General features: G+C 33.0%; 1 pseudogene; it reads left to right on the top strand.

The window, feature by feature from the left end:
- The first annotated feature begins 1899 nt into the window (after nt 1–1899).
- LOC131840810 (UDP-glucosyltransferase 2-like) lies at nt 1900–17505 on the top strand (annotated as a pseudogene).
- Nucleotides 17506–18334: the final 829 nt, after the last annotated feature.

Here is an 18334-nt window from a genome sequence, read left to right as displayed (position 1 = left end):
TGCTTCAAAATCCGTTGCGTAGTTTTAAAGATTTAAGCATACATAGAGACGGACAGACAGCGACAGCGACTTTGTTTTATACTATGTAATGATTAACCAATGTAAATTAACTGGCTTTTTTATATGTATAAAAAAAAGAAATTCATTTGAGATTCTCTGGACGGTAGGTAAAAAGACATTTTAAACTTTTGACGCTCATAAATAATTGATTTTAGATTTGATTTGATTTTCATTTGCATGGGTGTAGCTATATAATAATATCTTACATGTACACCCGTGCGAAGCCGGGGCGAGTAGCTAGTATAGAGATATAAAAAACTTTGTATGTTCTTGAAATCTGGTTTTATTATCTATACTAAGCAATAATCCAATTGGCTATCTGCATATTAGGTATTAAATACTAATATTGATTTATCTATAGAATTATATATCATCTGTGGTCTGCATGACATTGTAATGATACGACAGATTCATTTTATTATATAACTGTTCATATCTTTAATATAACAATCGCAATTCACACCAAGAATTGGATTTATTAGATTAAATATATAGTTTAGGCACATGTCAGAACTTTGATATTAAAAAAAAAACAGACAAGTTCATATCTTTAATATAACAATCGCAATTCACACCAACAATTGGATTTATTAGATTAAATATATAGAATTGGAAAAAGAAAAGTGTAGTTATATGGCGCATAGAATAGAATCATAGTAAACAGTAACATAGTAAACAACGTAGTTATATAATTAACTGGCTGTTCCCGCGACATCGTCCGCGTGAAATTTAACTTTATTCTTCTAAAATAAAAGTAGCCTAAGTTACACCTTATTACATCAGCTACTTGACAATAAAAGTCCCGTCAAAATCAGTCCAGACATTTCAGAGATTAGCCGGAACAACAGACTGACAGGCAAAAATTGTAAAAAATATTATTTTGATGTATGTACCGCATATCGCATTAAAAAAAACGGTTATTTCAATATTACAAACAGACACTCCAAATTTATTTATATGTATAGTTAAATGCAGTATAAGAGTGGTATTACATTATCAAGACCTGCGCCCGACTTCACACGATCTTGGAGCTTTATATAGACGGAGGAAATTTTGAATTTGGAAAAAATTTGTTCTAATTTAAATATTTAGATTTATCTGCATTTTTAGTTGTATTACATTATCAAAAATCTTTAATAGAATCGAATATGAATTTCTTAATCTACTTAGCTATTAGTGTTTTGATGTCATTTTAGCGGCTGTGTTACTACCTGTATATGAATATAAATACTGTACATAAACCAAAATAACATTTTTTACAATTTTTGTCTGTCTGTCTATTTGTTCCGGCAAATTTCAGAAATGGCTGGACCGATTTTGACGGGACTTTTGTTGGCAGATAGCTGCTGTAATAAGGAGTAATTTAGGCTACTTTTATTTTAGAAAAATGATCTAATTAAGTTTTTGTTATATTCCACCCGGGCGAAGTTGAAGTTGTTACTAGTAAATAAATAAAATAAATAATCCTGAACAATTAAACCAGCGCCATCTAGTTCCACGGTATACAGATGTTATGTTATAGGTACTAGACAACTGATACAAATATTTGGTTATTTTTTACTGCAAATACATACATAGCATACATAGAATACACCCAGACCGATACAAACAATCATAATAAGTTTAATTCCACGCGGACGAAGTCACGAGTACAGTTAGTAGTTAATAAGTTACTAGAAACTAAATACATATATGTTCTCGTGTTGATGAGTCGTCTCAAGATACACTCAATCAACTTGGTTAGTTGGTTACTCGACTACGAGTAACAACCAGTTCCAGTCAGTCAAGGTTGCCGTCTCTAGCGGTGGAACGTGAAATTCGAATTCCAAATTTAAATTCAAATTCCAAATTTAAATTCGAATTTGTTCTGTGATATATTTTTTTATTGCGTTTAGTGACAACAAATTGTTTTAAACTATTTAAATACGTGCTCTTTTATGCGGAATGTGATTTTAGTGTAACTTGTGCGTTTTGTTTCTGCAATTTCATTATTAAATTTTAACATAGGTACGTACGTAATATTTTTTAAAATGTTATTAAAGTTTAATTAATAAAAACTTTCTTATACTCACATGGTGCAAATCTTAGTTAATATTCACTATTTATATCCTTAATATACACATTTCACTGAAAATTTTAAACAATTTTCTGACTTTTAAATTTAAATTTGTTTTTTTTATAATCTATGTTACATGTCTTTTATGCGGAATGTGATTTTAGTGTAACCTGTGCGTTTTGTTTCTGCAATTTCTTTATTAAATTTTAACATAGGTACGTACGTAATAATTTTTAAAATGTTATTAAAGTTAATTAATAAAAACTTTCTTATACTCACATGGTGCAAATCTTAGTTAATATTCACTATTTATATCCTTAATATACACATTTCATTGATAATTTGAAACAAATTTCTGACTTTTAAATTTAAATTTGTTTTTTTATAATCTATCTTACATGTCTTTTATGCAATGTGATTTTAGTGTAACTTGTGAATTTCATTATTAAATTTTAACATAGTTACGTAATAATTTTTAAAATGCTAAAAGTTAATTAATAAAAACACTCACATGGTGCAAATCTTAGTTAATATTCACTATTTATATCCTTAATATACACATTTCATTGATAATTTGAAACAAATTTCTGACTTTTAAATTTAAATTTGTTTTTTTATAATCTATCTTACACAATACAGTTACAGTTCTTAGTTGGAACGGCCGGTCAGGACTGGAGAATAAATGATTGATATGATTTCGTATTTTCCTTTATTCTAATACAGTTGAATACCCGCGCTGATGTTTTTTACATTTACCTCTCGTAAAAAAATATTTATATAAAACATTATTATATTAATGTTAATATCTTTTGTAAACATATAATTCACTTCAATCTACACTCAGCTTGAAATTCTATTAAGTATATAAAATTCAAAATTTTCCCAAAAACTTTGATTTTGGGCAATATTTATATATGGTGACGTGCAACATTATTAAATATTACCGTAGCCTGTATGAAACATTTGTCAATATATGTAATATTTTCTTTTATGTGGTACCTATTTGGTATTTAGATCATTATTAAGTTTTTATATAAATGTTATTTCAAAACTAATAAATAATAAATATACATATAAATAAAATTGGAGTGTCTGTTTGTAATATTGAAATAACCGTTTTTTACTACATGCATATAAATATAAATACGGTACATGCACCAAAATAACATTTTTTATAATTTTTGTCTGTATAAATACATACATACATACATATACCAAAATAATATTTTTTATAATTTTTGTCTGTCTGTCTGTTTGTTCCAGCTAATTTCTGAAATGGCTGGACCGATTATACCTGATACGGGACTTTTTATTGGCAGGTAACTGATGTAATAAGGAATAACTTAGGTTACTTTTATTTTAGAAACGTTGAATTCCACTCGGACGAAGTCGCGGGAACAGCTAGTATTATTATAATTTAATCAGTAGCCCCAAAACTACAGTATTGCATAATATTACAATATTCTTACCCAACATATTAATGTTCTGTGGAAACATTACGACACAGTTCCGGAGTTGTGAAGTAACCGATAATCTTATTAATATACATACGATGATATAGAACGCATGACATCTTTAGAAGACAAAAATATGTATTTTAAATAACTTATAATCAAATATAATATAAAAAATACTTATATATATAAAAAAAAACTAAATAAATAAATAATAAAAATATATATAAAAAAAAACATAACACCTAATGGCATTTTCTACCAGTTTATATACTCGGTGATACCCGCGACTGCGTCTGCTTTTCTTAGATAAAACATATCCTATTCCCATCCTCGTGGTAGAATATATCTTCATACAAAATTTTATTAATATTATAGGTACAATATTTAGACGTTAAAAATCCTACAATGAGGTATCTTGTAACCACAAATCAATAAAAGAAAGACAATCTTATAATTAACTAACAACTTACCCCAGCTTTGCACGGTATACCTTCGGAAGATTTATAAGTATGTATTATACATATAAACCTTCCCTTTGAATCACTTTACCTATTAAAAAAACCGCTTCAAAATCCGTAGCGTAGTTTTGAGGTTTAAGCTAACATAGGGACAGACAGCGACAACGACTTTGTTTTATACTATGTAATGATAATATTTCATGAATATTATAACACATAGTGATTACTTTCTCAATGTATATAGAATTATTAAACCATTAAAAAAATACTTTGCCCACCTCTGTAACATACTGGCTACTTTAGAATTAAAATAATAGCCTTTTATCAGTTAAAAAAGTTTCAGCATAAAAGAATAATACTTACATATTTTGAAAAAAGAATATAAATTATTTCATTCGAAAGTTGCTTTTTTTTTTGGTTCTGTTTATTCTTTATCGGAAAGGCAAAGGGAACTGCGCACATACAGCCACGTCTTCATATTTTTTATTTTCTTGATATTCTTACATATATATATTTAAATATCTTAGATTGTTGAGAATATGTAGTCATACAGTGCAAAAAATGTTCTTGAATACTATGATAGATTTCAAGAAGTCTTCCGGATAGAAGAACTCGTTATACAGAAAAAGTTTCACTTAAAAAATATGTGTTCCAGTGATTGAGAATCTCCTGTGCTGAAGTGGCTACATGTGTGAGAAGAAATCATTATAAATCTGTGCAAAAGTTCATTAAATATGCCACATCCAGACCTCAGTCTACAGATAACCTTATGAAAATGTCTGTGTATAAATTTTCTTTTCGTAAATCAATGATTTTTAATATCTTTTTCTATATTTCCATACCATTTTCCTTTATGTTGTAGAGTCAATTCCCATGTTTTTTTCCATTTACTCCTTATCTATACATCTATACATATAAATAAAACTGGAGTGTCGTTCTATTTGTTCCGGCTAATCTCTGAAATGGCTGAACCGATTTTAACGGGACTTTTTTTGGCAGGTAGCTGATGTATTAGGGAGTAACTTAGGCTACTTTTATTTTAGAAAAATAAAATAAAATTCCACGCGAACGAAGTCGCGGGTACAGCTAGTCTTGTATATAAAATTCTCGTGTCACAGTTTTCGTTCCCATACTCCTCCGAAACGGCTTGACCGATTCTCATGAAACTTTGTGAGCGTATTGAGTAGGTCTGAGAATCGGAACATCTATTTTTCATCCCCCTAAATATTAGGGGTAGTCCACCCCAATTTTTTTTTTATTTTAAGGCAAAACAACGTTTGCTGAGACACCTAGTAATATATAAAGTTTGCTCTTCTACATAAAGACAACTACACTTCTAAATATATATAACTCAAAGGTGACTGACATAGTGATCTATCAACGCACAGCTCAAACCACTGGACGGATAGGGCTGAAATTTGGCATGCAGGTAGATGTTATGACGTAGGCATCCGCTAAGAAAGGATTTTGATTAATTCTACGCCCAAGGGGATAAAATAGGGGATGAAAACTTGTATGAAACTTTGTCAATTTTAAACCGATCGGGCTGAGATTTAGCATGCATAAAGCTACTATGACGTAGGCATCCTCATAGAAAGGATTTTGATAAATTCTACCCCTAAGGGGACAAATTAACGCGAGCGAAGCCGCGGGCAAAAGGTAGTATAGTATAAACTATTATGTTATTTGTGGTATAAAGGTACTATATGTAGTAGTATATATATATAATAGATGTTAATAATTTAACATCATAATAATATCTTTAATATTCATAAGAATAATTACTTTCTATTAAGTTTTTTTTTTAATTAAATTCATTTATTTTATATAGTTATACCTACTTACGCTAGAATAAGTATTTGTTTATAAATAAGTTTTAATAAAACTGTAGAAAAAATTCTAAATATAATATATAACTAGCTACTCGCCCCGGCTTCGCCCGGGTGTACATGTATTATACATACATATAAACCTTCCTCTTGAATCACTCTATCTATTAAAAAAATCGCTTCAAATTCCGTTGCGTAGTTTTAAAGACTTAAGCATACAATGGACGGGCATTTTTTTTTTATAATTTTTTTTTTGTAAGTACTACTAGACGGCTATAAACAAAAACTTTACAAAAGAATAGTTATTTTTGATCCAACTCCATATCATAAACAAGACGTTAAAACACCACTGTGTAGGTGCAAATGGACTTTGAATACGACTAATTTACGATCACGTACTCGTGCACGGATAATGATCAGCAGTAATTATATATGACATTGTACTCTATTACGTCGCAATAAGGTATATATTATAAATTAAAAGACAACCAATTGCGCTCCTAGAAGGTCAGATTTGATTAGTAAATTTGTACGTAATATATGTTCAACTTGTTGACAGAAGTAACATAGCAGTTTGTCAACAATATCTGTGCCGAACAATTAAAAAACTATTTTAGTACCACGTGACCTGCGCAGTAACAATTTTACGTACAAAACTGTTTACTGCACAAGTTTTGCTTGTCTATGATTTTACAAATATGAAGAAATTTAAAAGTAGACTAGGCTGTACGGTCTAAGGATCTTTGCCTGTTCCATCGCTGAAAAGGAGATGGACGAATATGGGAAAAAAAAAATGTCTATGATTTTAGTATTATTTTTTAGTGGATGATAATGAAATGGTGTACTCGCTGCGCTAATGGTATACGCTGGCGGGGCACCAATGGAGGATAAGATGAGTATGTGATCAGGTCAGTTGGGTGTGGCAAATTCACCAGGAATTCATCACGATGGTTTTAAGGGGAAACCGCGTGGAGGTCAGTCTAACATGGTACATTGCTAGCAATGGGATTATTAATCCACATTACTGACAATTCTCTTCCCCCAAAATGTAAAATTATCTTATCTGTGATTTTTGCCTCTTCCATCATTCGAAAAAGAGATGAAAATATCTATGGTTTTATTGAAACCTGCATTATTGTGTTTTTGCAACATATTGACTATATTATTAATTTTTATTTACGACCTCCGAATCTCATTTCAGAGGGTGGCTAATCTGAATGACTGATGACTTATGATGAAATTTTGTCCATCTATCAGTTACTATATCCGATTATTATCCATGCAATAGTATTAATTAATTAATAAATTATAAATACAAAACTATTTCTCTCTGTCTGTATAACTTTTACACAATCTTAATGTTGTAGTTTGTTCATGTAGTAATAAGAAAAAAGACTAGGTGAATGGAGAAAAATATATATTAATATAGACTACTGACATAACAGAATAGAAAGAAGGAATTGAAAGTAACAAACAAGAATCTACAAAATAAACTATAAATTTTAAATACAAATTTAGAATATAAAACATTTCTTCATTAGCCAGTTACAACACTTAATGATATATTAAATACATAGTCTGTACTATCCTTTTGTTCTTGTAAAAATAAAACCAATATTTTGTACTAATGTAAAGGATCTTGTATTTTCCCTCCAATGATTTAGCTTAAAATGACAAATTTAAAATTAGAGTGTTCTCTGTTCTTTATTTAAAAGTTATATAATACAACTAGCTTTTGCTCGCGTTAATTTCTCCTCTTAGGGGTGGAATTCATCAAAATCCTTTCTTAGGGCATGGCTACGACATAGTAGCTTTATGCAAGCAAAGTCTCAGCCCGATCGGTTTAAAATTGACGAAGTTTCATATAAACTTTCATCCCCTATTTTATCCTCTTGGGGGTAGAATTAATCAAAATCCTTTCTTAGCGGATGCCTACGTCATAACATCTACCAGCATGCCAAATTTCAGCCCGATCCGCCCAGTGGTTTGGGGTGTGCGTTGATAGATCACTATGTCAGTCACCTTTGAGTTATATATATTTAGATGTAGCAAAATGAGGTTGCATACATCTATAAGTAACAACACCTAATGCCTCAGACAGGACGTGTGTACCGGTATTTTTATTTAGTATTAAATTAAAAAAAAATGTTACCATACTGCACTCTTATATATTTTTTTTTTACTATAAGCACAGATAATATAATATTACATACTATAAGTGTATATAAACTGTAAGTGTGTGAAATTTCATACTCTTCCATCCGCCCAATTTTAGTAAAAATTTAAAAAATTCAACATGATGTAAATTTTTATGAATAAAAAAATTAATTAATTAATTAATTAATTAATATACTTTATATATACTTTATTACACTTACTACATTAATAGACATACTCTTCCATCCGCCCAATATCAGTAAAAATTTAAAAAATTCAACATGATGTAAATTTTTATGAATAAAAAAATTAATTAATTAATTAATTAATTAATATACTTTATATATACTTTATTACACTTACTACATTAATAGACAAAGACAGTTATAGAAAAACGTTCGCAAGGGCGAGCTTCTCTGCAAGAGATCTCTTCCAGCCATACTAACGCTGACAGAGGTGGTAGTTAGCGGGCAACGATAGTGCTTGAGTTTTTGTAATACATAAATAAAATTAAAAAAAGACATACACACATATATATAAATAATATATATAAATAATAATACAAAAATAAAAATAGTATATAGGTTGATTAGTATATAACTAATGTAAGTTTATACTGTTGATTGTGATTCTGTTGCAATTTCACTTAGGTTTTTAAGGACAATTAAAACATGTTTTTACGTGTTACATACAACTATCGGTTACAGCTTACAGCTAATACCTATATTTAATACAAAGCTTTTGCATCACGTATTAATATTAATTAATCATTGCCTTTTTGGAGTTTATTTTTCCTTTCTTTAACTTATTTATTTATTATTATTATTATTTCATTTATTTCGGATATTTATCCATATTATGTTAGCAAACAACTTATATACTATGTTAGTAAATTACAATTTTATACATTTAATTCATATACATTGGACCCCCCATTATCCGACAAACGTTTTGCAGGGCAGTGTCGGACCATCGAATTTGTCGGATTATAGAGTGCTGCCTAAGGGTCCCCTATAGTCCGGAATTTTTTAGTAAAGAGTATCTTGTAATCCGACAAATTACAGATCCAGTGATAAGATTCTATGTTATATATATATATGTATGTATGTAGGTATATGCACTCTGAACTATATTGTCAAAAAAATATTCAGTAATAAATAAATAGGATTACCGCGGGTCCATATTTATATTTATGTCTTTGTCCACGTCCAGAAGCCCTGGGTCCGCAGCAATGCAGCGATATCCAGTGCTCCTGAAGTGGACAATCCAACATATCGACCAACATATATTATTACATATATTAGCAACATATTCTGTAAAAATGACATGATTCGTGCCGCCATTTCTGCGTGAATTCATCATATTATCCCGCCATTATTACGTGAAATATTAAGATAAACAGAAACTCGCTTCGTCATGAATTTAATTATCTATACATCTATACATATAAGAGTGTTTGTTTGTAATATGGAAATAACTGTTTTTTACTACATGCATATGAATATATATACGGTACATATACCAAAATAGCATTTTTAATAATTTTTGTCTGTCTGTCTGTCGGTCTGTTTGTTCCGGCTAATCTCTTAAATGGCTGGACCGATTGTGACGGGACTTTCTTTGGCAGGTGGCTAATGTAATAACGAGTAACTTAGGTTACTTTTATTTTAGAAAAATAAAGTTAAATTCCACGCGGACGAAGTCGTGAGTACAGCTAGTTTACGATAAAGTTCATTTATTTATACTCTTTATTGCACCAATTACAGAACAAAAACAAAAAATATATTAAATTTATTGGTGTTAAAACCCGGTTAACAATATAAATAGTGTATACAAAACAAGAAAGTTAAAAATTAATAATTAATTCCAGCCGCCATGAAGTGTTTGTGGTTGATGGTGTGGTGTTTGACGGTGGGTGGTGTGGTGGGGTACAACATACTGGGCGTGTTCCCCGTACCGTCCCGCAGTCACAATCACCTCGGGAAGGGCATCGTGGACGCACTACTCAAGGCCGGACATCAGGTGAGTACTAGTGTTTAATTCAATTAAATTCATAATTACTTAATATTATTTATTTACGTTTCTTTAAGTATTATATACCTGATAGTAGAATCATAAGCAGTGGCGTAGCTACCTAGGCGCTAGGCGGGGCAGTGCCCCGGGGCCCTCAAGCTCAGGGGGCCCTCGAACCAGAAAATCTCGATCAAACTAAACTTTTCAATATCTTCCATTTTCAAAATTGAATATTACTGGTTGCAATCCGACTTAAATCAGGGTAACTCAGTTGAGAGAAATTCGAAGTTATACCTTCGGAATTCTCTAAATTCTTTATGTGGGTTGACAGTGTTGTCAATTCGACGGATAGCAATATGTGCATTTTTAATAAAATTGTAATGTAATCCATTTTTGATTTGTCCAATGACCTTTAGTTACCTAACTACGCCACTGATCATATTTACGTTGGCAGGGCACCAGTGGATGATAAGATGAGCATGAGGTTAGAACAGTTAGCAAATAGTACCGAATTCACCAGGAATTTATCACGATAGTTTCCAGGAGGTCCGCGTGGAGGTCAACCTGCCATGGTAGATTGCTAGCAATGGTTCAACCTGCCATGGTAGATTGCTAGCAATGGTTCAACCTGCCATGGTAGATTGCTAGCAATGGTTCAACCTGCCATGGTAGATTGCTAGCAATGGTTCAACCTGCCATAGTAGATTGCTAGCAATGATTCAACCTGCCATAGTAGATTGCTAGCAATGGTTCAACCTGCCATGGTAGATTGCTAGCAATGGTTCAACCTGCCATGGTAGATTGCTAGCAATGGTTCAACCTGCCATGGTAGATTGCTAGCAATGGTTCAACCTGCCATGGTAGATTGGTAGCAATGGTTCAACCTGCCATGGTAGATTGGTAGCAATGGTTCAACCTGCCATGGTAGATTGCTAGCAATGGTGTAACGCCCTTCCCCCTCTATCTAATATAACAATGTGTCTATATTCATTACAAATGTATAGCTAGTAGGTATGATATGCATATTTTTTATTATTTTCAGGTAACATGGATAACTCCGTTTCCATTTGAAAACAAGAATAAAAACTTGAAGTTGATACCAGTGAACACCAAGTCAATCACTGAAGGTGCGTATAACAAAAAAGTTTTTTAGAATAGTATATAATTTTTTGAATCGAACGCGTCTAACAATAAAAAAATAAAAAAAAAAACAAAAAGCGGTCCACATTGTGTTTTAATGTTATGAAAAACTCAGCATAATGTTGAAATCATAGTTTTCAGCGCTGATTTTCCGTATTAAATACTAATAATAAATAATATTTTAGGTATTTATAACAAAAACATATTTTTTATATTTTTTATCTGTCTCTCTGTTTTTGTTAATCTCCGAAATAGCTGTACCGATTTCGACAGTACTTTCAATCCCACATAGCTACTGTTATATGGAGTGACTTAGGCAATTTATATTTATTTTAATAAAAATACTAAGTTGAATTCCACGCAGACGAAATTTCGGGTTAAATAAAAAACGTCAATTTTACAGGAGATTAAATCAACCATTTTTTCATTTCTATTGCGTTATATTTCAGAGTTAAACATGACGGATTTGAGCCAGGTCAATCACGGCGTCGGGTTCGTTAAGGAGTTTTCTAGAAACATAACCACAATGACCATAAACACACCGGCGGTGAAGGAAGCCGTGACCTATACCCAATACGATGCTGTTGTGTCCGAGTGGTTCTTCTCCGAAACTGATGCTGGGTAAGATTTTATCTAACTGGTATCATCATCATCATCATTTCAGCCCGGAAGACGTCGGAAGGCAATCTTTCATCCAGTCCATCCATCACTTTTTCGGCCTTCCTTGTAGCCTTTTTAAAGTATTCTATTACAAAGGTGTAGCCTTTTTAATGAAGGCCGAAAAAGTGAAAAAAAGGGCCCCGGGGCACTGCCCCGCCTAGCCCCTAGGTAGCTACGCCGCTGCTTATGATTCTACTATCAGGTATATATACTGCCCGAAAACCGGTTAATTCCTGGTGAATCTTCCACGATGTGCTACCTAACCTAACGTCATACTCCTATCATCCTGCACTGGCACTTTGCCAGAGTATACTGTAAAGATTAGTTTGTACAAGCACAGAGATAAACTACGTCATATTGAGGTAAGGGTATTGTTAGTAATGGGAACTAGTAACTCTAATTGCTAGCAATGTACCATGTCAGGTCGGCCTCCACGCGGTACCCCCTGGTGAATCGTGATAAAAATTCTTGATGAATTTGTCACGATGAGCTAACTGACCTGACCTCATGCTCATCTTATCATCCCCCATTGGTGCCCCGCCAGCGTAAACCGTTAGCGCAGGCGGAAGCACCATTCCATTATCATATATAAAAAAAAATACGTCATATTACATTAATTAATTAATTGCGTAAGGTTTTACAACAAACTCCCAGAGTCTGTACATTTGCCAGAAAAAAATTCAAATGTGTTATAAAATATTTTCGTTGTAAAAAAGCTTATTATAAAATTGAAGAATTGAATAATGTTTTGTAGAAAATATCTAACTTAAAACTCATAGCGCTGTCAATGTTATCTGATTGAACAGAGATTAAGTGCGTAGCGGTTTCTATGTTGATTGTCGCATGCCTAATTCTTGTTATTAATGAAATATAAGTAAATCAATATTTATTTAAAAGAGCAACACACAAGTTTCTAGCTCATTCTTCTTGTGATGAGTCTGCATTCCGAATGAGCGGTAGAATAAAAAAACTTGACTATTCAAAAGTTCTTATATTAAGTTTATTTGAATAAAGATTATTTCTATTTCTAATTTAAATTTAATATTATGAAAATTTATATTAAATAATGCAAATAAAATCGATTTGTTAAGGTCAGTAATATAGAACAATATCAATATCAATACGTTAAGAAATCATTAATTAATTCACACAACAATATAATGAATTAATGATTTGTTCATTTTTCATTGTTATCATTATACAGATATGCAGCAGTACAGCAAGTGCCATGGATAATGCTGGGAGGCATGGTGTACAATTCATTTTTCGAGCAGTTGGTGGATGAAGTCAGATCAGTACCAACTGTTCCTTTCCTGATGAACAGCGCCGCGATACCTATGACCTTCTGGGAGCGGCTGGTCAACACCTTCATCCATGGCACCGTGTTCATCACCAATTGGTTTGTATTCTTCTTTTAAGCACCTTTTATCTTCTTCTCTACTGGAACGCTAAAAGATTTTGGCCTGTCTAGAAGTGCAGTAGTATAGGGTATAGTATAGGGTATATAGAACCTGTATCTAAAGCCTCTTGAAGCTTCTTTCATTCTACGCTGGCGAGCATTATACTTTCTTACACTAACTGACCTGATCTTTTCGAGCACTTGATCTATCATCCTCCACTGGTGCCCCGCCAGCGTATGCCATTAGCGCAGGCGGGTACACCATTCCACTATCATCCATAAATAAATATATGCTAAGAATTTCGTCTCTGACCAGATCATATGCTATTATTTCAGGTTCGAGCAGTCATCAGTATCTGAGAGATACAACTCGTTTTTCTCATCCCTGGCTGCCGCTCGTGGGGTACCGTTACCACCATTTTCGGAAGCATTGAATAACTTGTCGATACTGTTTGTGAACTCGCATCCGTCGTTTGCGCCGGCGCAGCCGATTCCACCCAACGTGATTAATGTCGCTGGGTATCATATACCTGAGGATACTGCTCCTCTTCCCAAGGTAAATGATTAGATCTTAGATTTTATCAAATTAGATTTTGTAGGCTTTCTGAATGGGTGCCTACTAGTATAAATTATTATTAATATTATAAATTTTATTTTTAGTTTTACGTTGTTAGTTGTAGTTTAAAACTTAATATGCTATCGTTGTTGATCTCACATTGTATTATTTTACTGATAAAGGCTATAACAGAATAGCAGAGAGGGTGGACTCACTGCCCTCACTGAGTTATAGACCGTTTTATCTCATTCATTCATTGTAGCTCTGTATAACATTTGTTATCTGCGAATGAAAGTCCGCCAAAATCGGTTCAGCCATTCTAGAAATTTCTGAGAACAAACAGACAAGATTTTTTTGTCATTTTTTTATATATTACTATCAATTGCATTTGGTGAAAATCTGTAAATTTGAAATTACAAACTGATACTTCATGATCATTACATAGTATAGAACAAAGTCGCTGAACAAACTGTCTGTCTGTCCCTATGTATGCTTAAATCTTTAAAACTACGCAACAGATTTTGAAGCGGTATTTTTTTAAAAGATAGGGTGATTCAAGAGGATGGTTTATGTGTATAATACATGTACACCCGTGCGAAGGCGGGGTGGGTAGCTAGTTCTTATTCTATAACAACAATTAATATTTTAGGACCTGCAAGATTTGTTGGACTCCTCCAAAAACGGTGTAGTCTACTTCAGCATGGGATCCGTGATGAATTCCTCAGCTCTCCCGGAGAGCACACGGCGCGGACTGATCCAAGTTCTGGGAGCATTGCCATATACAGTGCTGTGGAAGTTCGAGGAGAAGATCTCTGGGTTACCGAAGCATGAACACGTTAGACCCTGAATGCCACAGCCAAGTATCTTAGGTGAGTTTTTGGGAAAATATCAGACGACACAAAGCGTTGTGGAGAGAAGATCTCTGGGTTACCGAAGCATGTACACGTTAGACCCTGGATGCCACAGCCAAGTATCTTAGGTGAGTTTTTGGGAAAATATCAGACGACATAAAGCGTTGTGTCGGAAGATCTCTGGGTTACCGAAGCATGAACACGTTAGACCCTGAATGCCACAGCCAAGTATCTTAGGTGAGTTTTTGGGAAAATATCAGTCGACATAAACCTTTATGGGGAGAAGATCTCTGGGTTACCGAAGAATCTACATGGAAAATCTGAATGCCACAGCCTAATAGGATGGTCGTTATGTTCGATTCCTTGCACAGCCCAAATATTTGTATTCATAAGTATAATTGTTTGTATCGGTCTGGCTGTTTTTTATGTATTTCTCTAAAAATGTTTAAATATTTCTGTCCATTCTTTAGTACCCATACCACAAGCTCTGCTAGCTTGGGACTAGATGGCGCTGTGTGAATTGTTCTGCAATATTATGTTTCGTACCATACTCTATTCCACTTACATAAAAAACATTTTCCAGCTCACCCTAACGTGAAGCTGTTCATCACACACGGCGGTCTCCTCAGCACCATGGAGTCCCTCCAGTATGGCATCCCACTCCTGGCCATACCGATGTTTGGAGACCAGCCTGGTAATGCTGAGCGGGCGGTCCGCAATGGGTACGCGAGGAAGATCATTTACGGAGATGACCTCGCTGACCAGCTGAAGGTGGAACTGAAGGAGATGTTGAATACTGATCGGTAAGATCATCTCGAATATTTAATTTAGACAAACAATAAAGTGTCTAATTTATGTTTCATAAAAATAAATCATAAGTTGTCCTTGAATCATTCGTCCTCTATTTACTCTAGCATATTCGATTTAATGTGTGGATTGTATAGAGTATATGGATGATGATAAATATATCTATGGTAGTAGTTTTTGTGGTTTTTGTCTTTGGGTGAGTTATCTATTGCGTTTGTAGCCGTTGATAATAACGCACTCTGTGCCTTTAACAAAAAGAGTCTGTATTATAAAATGGCGGGAAAAGTTTTAATTAAATGTGTAGCGTGAATTCGCTTTTTATTTAAGTTAATATTTTAATACAGTCCAGTATTTTGTACTAGCTGCGCCCGCGTTTTCATCCGCATTAAATTCATAGCCTATTTATATTCTGATATATAAAATATTTTACTGTATAATTTCATTCAATAGTTTTGCGTGAACGAGAAACAATCATCCATCCATAAACCCAAACTTTCGCGTTTACAATATTAACAAGATTCAAAGAATTAATTAATTTATAAAATTGACATAATATCAAGTGTTCTAAATTAATAAATTTAAAAATAAAAATAATATAAAAGAGCGCGATACGTGCCTGAAAACGGGTCAAGATACGATTGACGTATATAAGAATAATTACTACAACCAGTACAAAATGATCTTTTAAAAAAAACATCTAAATATGTTTTGCAGATACTACAATCGCGCGAAGTACCTGTCCCGTTTGTTCCGCAACCGCCCGGTGACTCCGAGCAAACTGATCTCACACTACGTAGAGCTGGCCATCGAAACCAAAGGTAACAGAACAATGTTGTTAGCACAGAGCAATTAACACTAATGGCATTCTCTACCGGTCAAACGTCGCCATGTATACAATTTTATGTACAGAAGAATAAATAACGCTACATTTCATGAGAATTGGCACTGTTTTTAATATTTGAACTAAAATTCAATCTATGTACCTAAGAACCTATAATGATTCTAAAAAACAAAAACTAGCACAAATTTAAAACATATATGACAACAATTGCTTGCGAATATCTCTCCTAAAAATTTAGTTACACAGTTTCATACTAATGTTATTTAGATCTAAATCCACACGCCTTGTGTTCCTTTGGCTGAATAGAAATATAATAAGATATTAAAATAGCCAGAAGAAAAGAAAATCTATTAAAATATAATTTTCATAAATGGAATACGAAACGATAATTTATTAATTCTAGCAATTTCTTGATTAAAATGTCTAAAATACAGAAATCGTGTTCCATTTTTGAAGATTGAATTATATTTTTTTTTTAAATGATGATTTTTTAAATATTTAAATAAGCCAGAAGAAAAGATAACATTAAAATACAATTTCAAAAATAGAATACGACACTATGACCAATGTTGATAAGAATTTCTGAAGTGAATAAACCGTGTTCCATTTTTGAAGATTGTATTGTTTTTGATAAGAATGTCTAAAGTACAGAAACTGTTCTATTTTTGAAATATGTATTATCAATCTATACATTGTATATAATATATATGAAGTGGGTCAGGTCATAATTAATAATCTATACATCTATACATATAACTAAATTTGGCGTGTCTGTTTGTAATATTGAAATAACCGTTTTTTACTACATGCATATGAATGTAAATACGGTACATACACCAAAATAACATTTTTTTAAATTTTTGTCGGTCTGTCTGATTGTTCCGGCTAATCTCTGAAATGACTGGACCCACTTTGACTTTTTTCGTCAGGTAGCTGATGTAATAAGAAGTAACTTAGGTTACTTTTATTTTAGAAAAATAAAATGAAATTCCACGCGGACGAAGTCGCGGTACTCTATGAAATGCTAGCTATGTATGTAAATGTATGATTCCAGGCGCGCATCACCTGCGCTCCCCGTCTCGTCAGTACGCGTGGTACGCGCGCTGGATGCTGGACCAGGCGGCGCTGCTGGCGGCCGCGCTCTACATACTGTACAGACTGGCGGCAGCAGCACTACGACCACTCACCAAGAAAACCAGCAAGAAACTGAAGAAACAATAAATTATTATAAGTTATTTATAATTAATATTAAACTATTTTATATATACCGTATTTTATTATTGATTTAAGCCATTTTTCTTAATTATAATCATGGACTGTTCACACAATCTTCTAGACCTCAACTAAACAGAACTTGTGTTGATGATGCTTAAGCAGGGGAAAAGGGATTGTTAGTAATGTGGATTGATTATCTTATTGCTAGCAATGTACCATGTCAGGTTGACCTCCACGCGGTTCCCCCTGGAAACCATCGTGATAAATTATTGGTGAATTTGTCACGATGGGCTAACTGACCTGACCTCATGTTCATCATATCATCTTCCACTTGTGCCCCGCCAGCGTAAACCTCGCGCAGGCGAATGCACCATTCCATTATCATAAAAAAAAAGCAAGATCTAAACCAAGCAGCGGAGAGAAATGTTTAGCGGATATTATAGGGCCGCTATTATAATAATAATAATCAAAAGCTGAGAAAACAAAATATACAAATAATAATTATTATATCTTCCACAAAAGGCCACAATACAAAATACCTGTCGCATAACTCGAAAATTCTTGACCTCTTCAATAATATCTTCACACAGCACAACCTCTCCCACACTTCCACAAGTAATTATAAAAGATCTTAAAAGATTGAAAGCGAACAGACAACAGAAGCAACTTCATTTATGTAAAAATATTCGTCGGCATTGTTCATCACAGCGCCACCTGTTGGTGCACGTTGGTACTTAGGTATTAGTACAGCTATTCTCTTATAGATGGCGCCACGTGTCTTTTATTGTTTAGTTATTAAATAGTTGTAAGATATTTTTTCATTCTTCTATTATAT

This window comes from Achroia grisella, unplaced genomic scaffold, assembly GCF_030625045.1.
Source record: "Achroia grisella isolate CSIRO2021 unplaced genomic scaffold, CSIRO_AGI_Agris_v1 utg149, whole genome shotgun sequence".
NCBI lineage: Eukaryota > Metazoa > Arthropoda > Insecta > Lepidoptera > Pyralidae > Achroia > Achroia grisella.
This window is presented reverse-complemented; position numbering and strand designations above follow the sequence as displayed.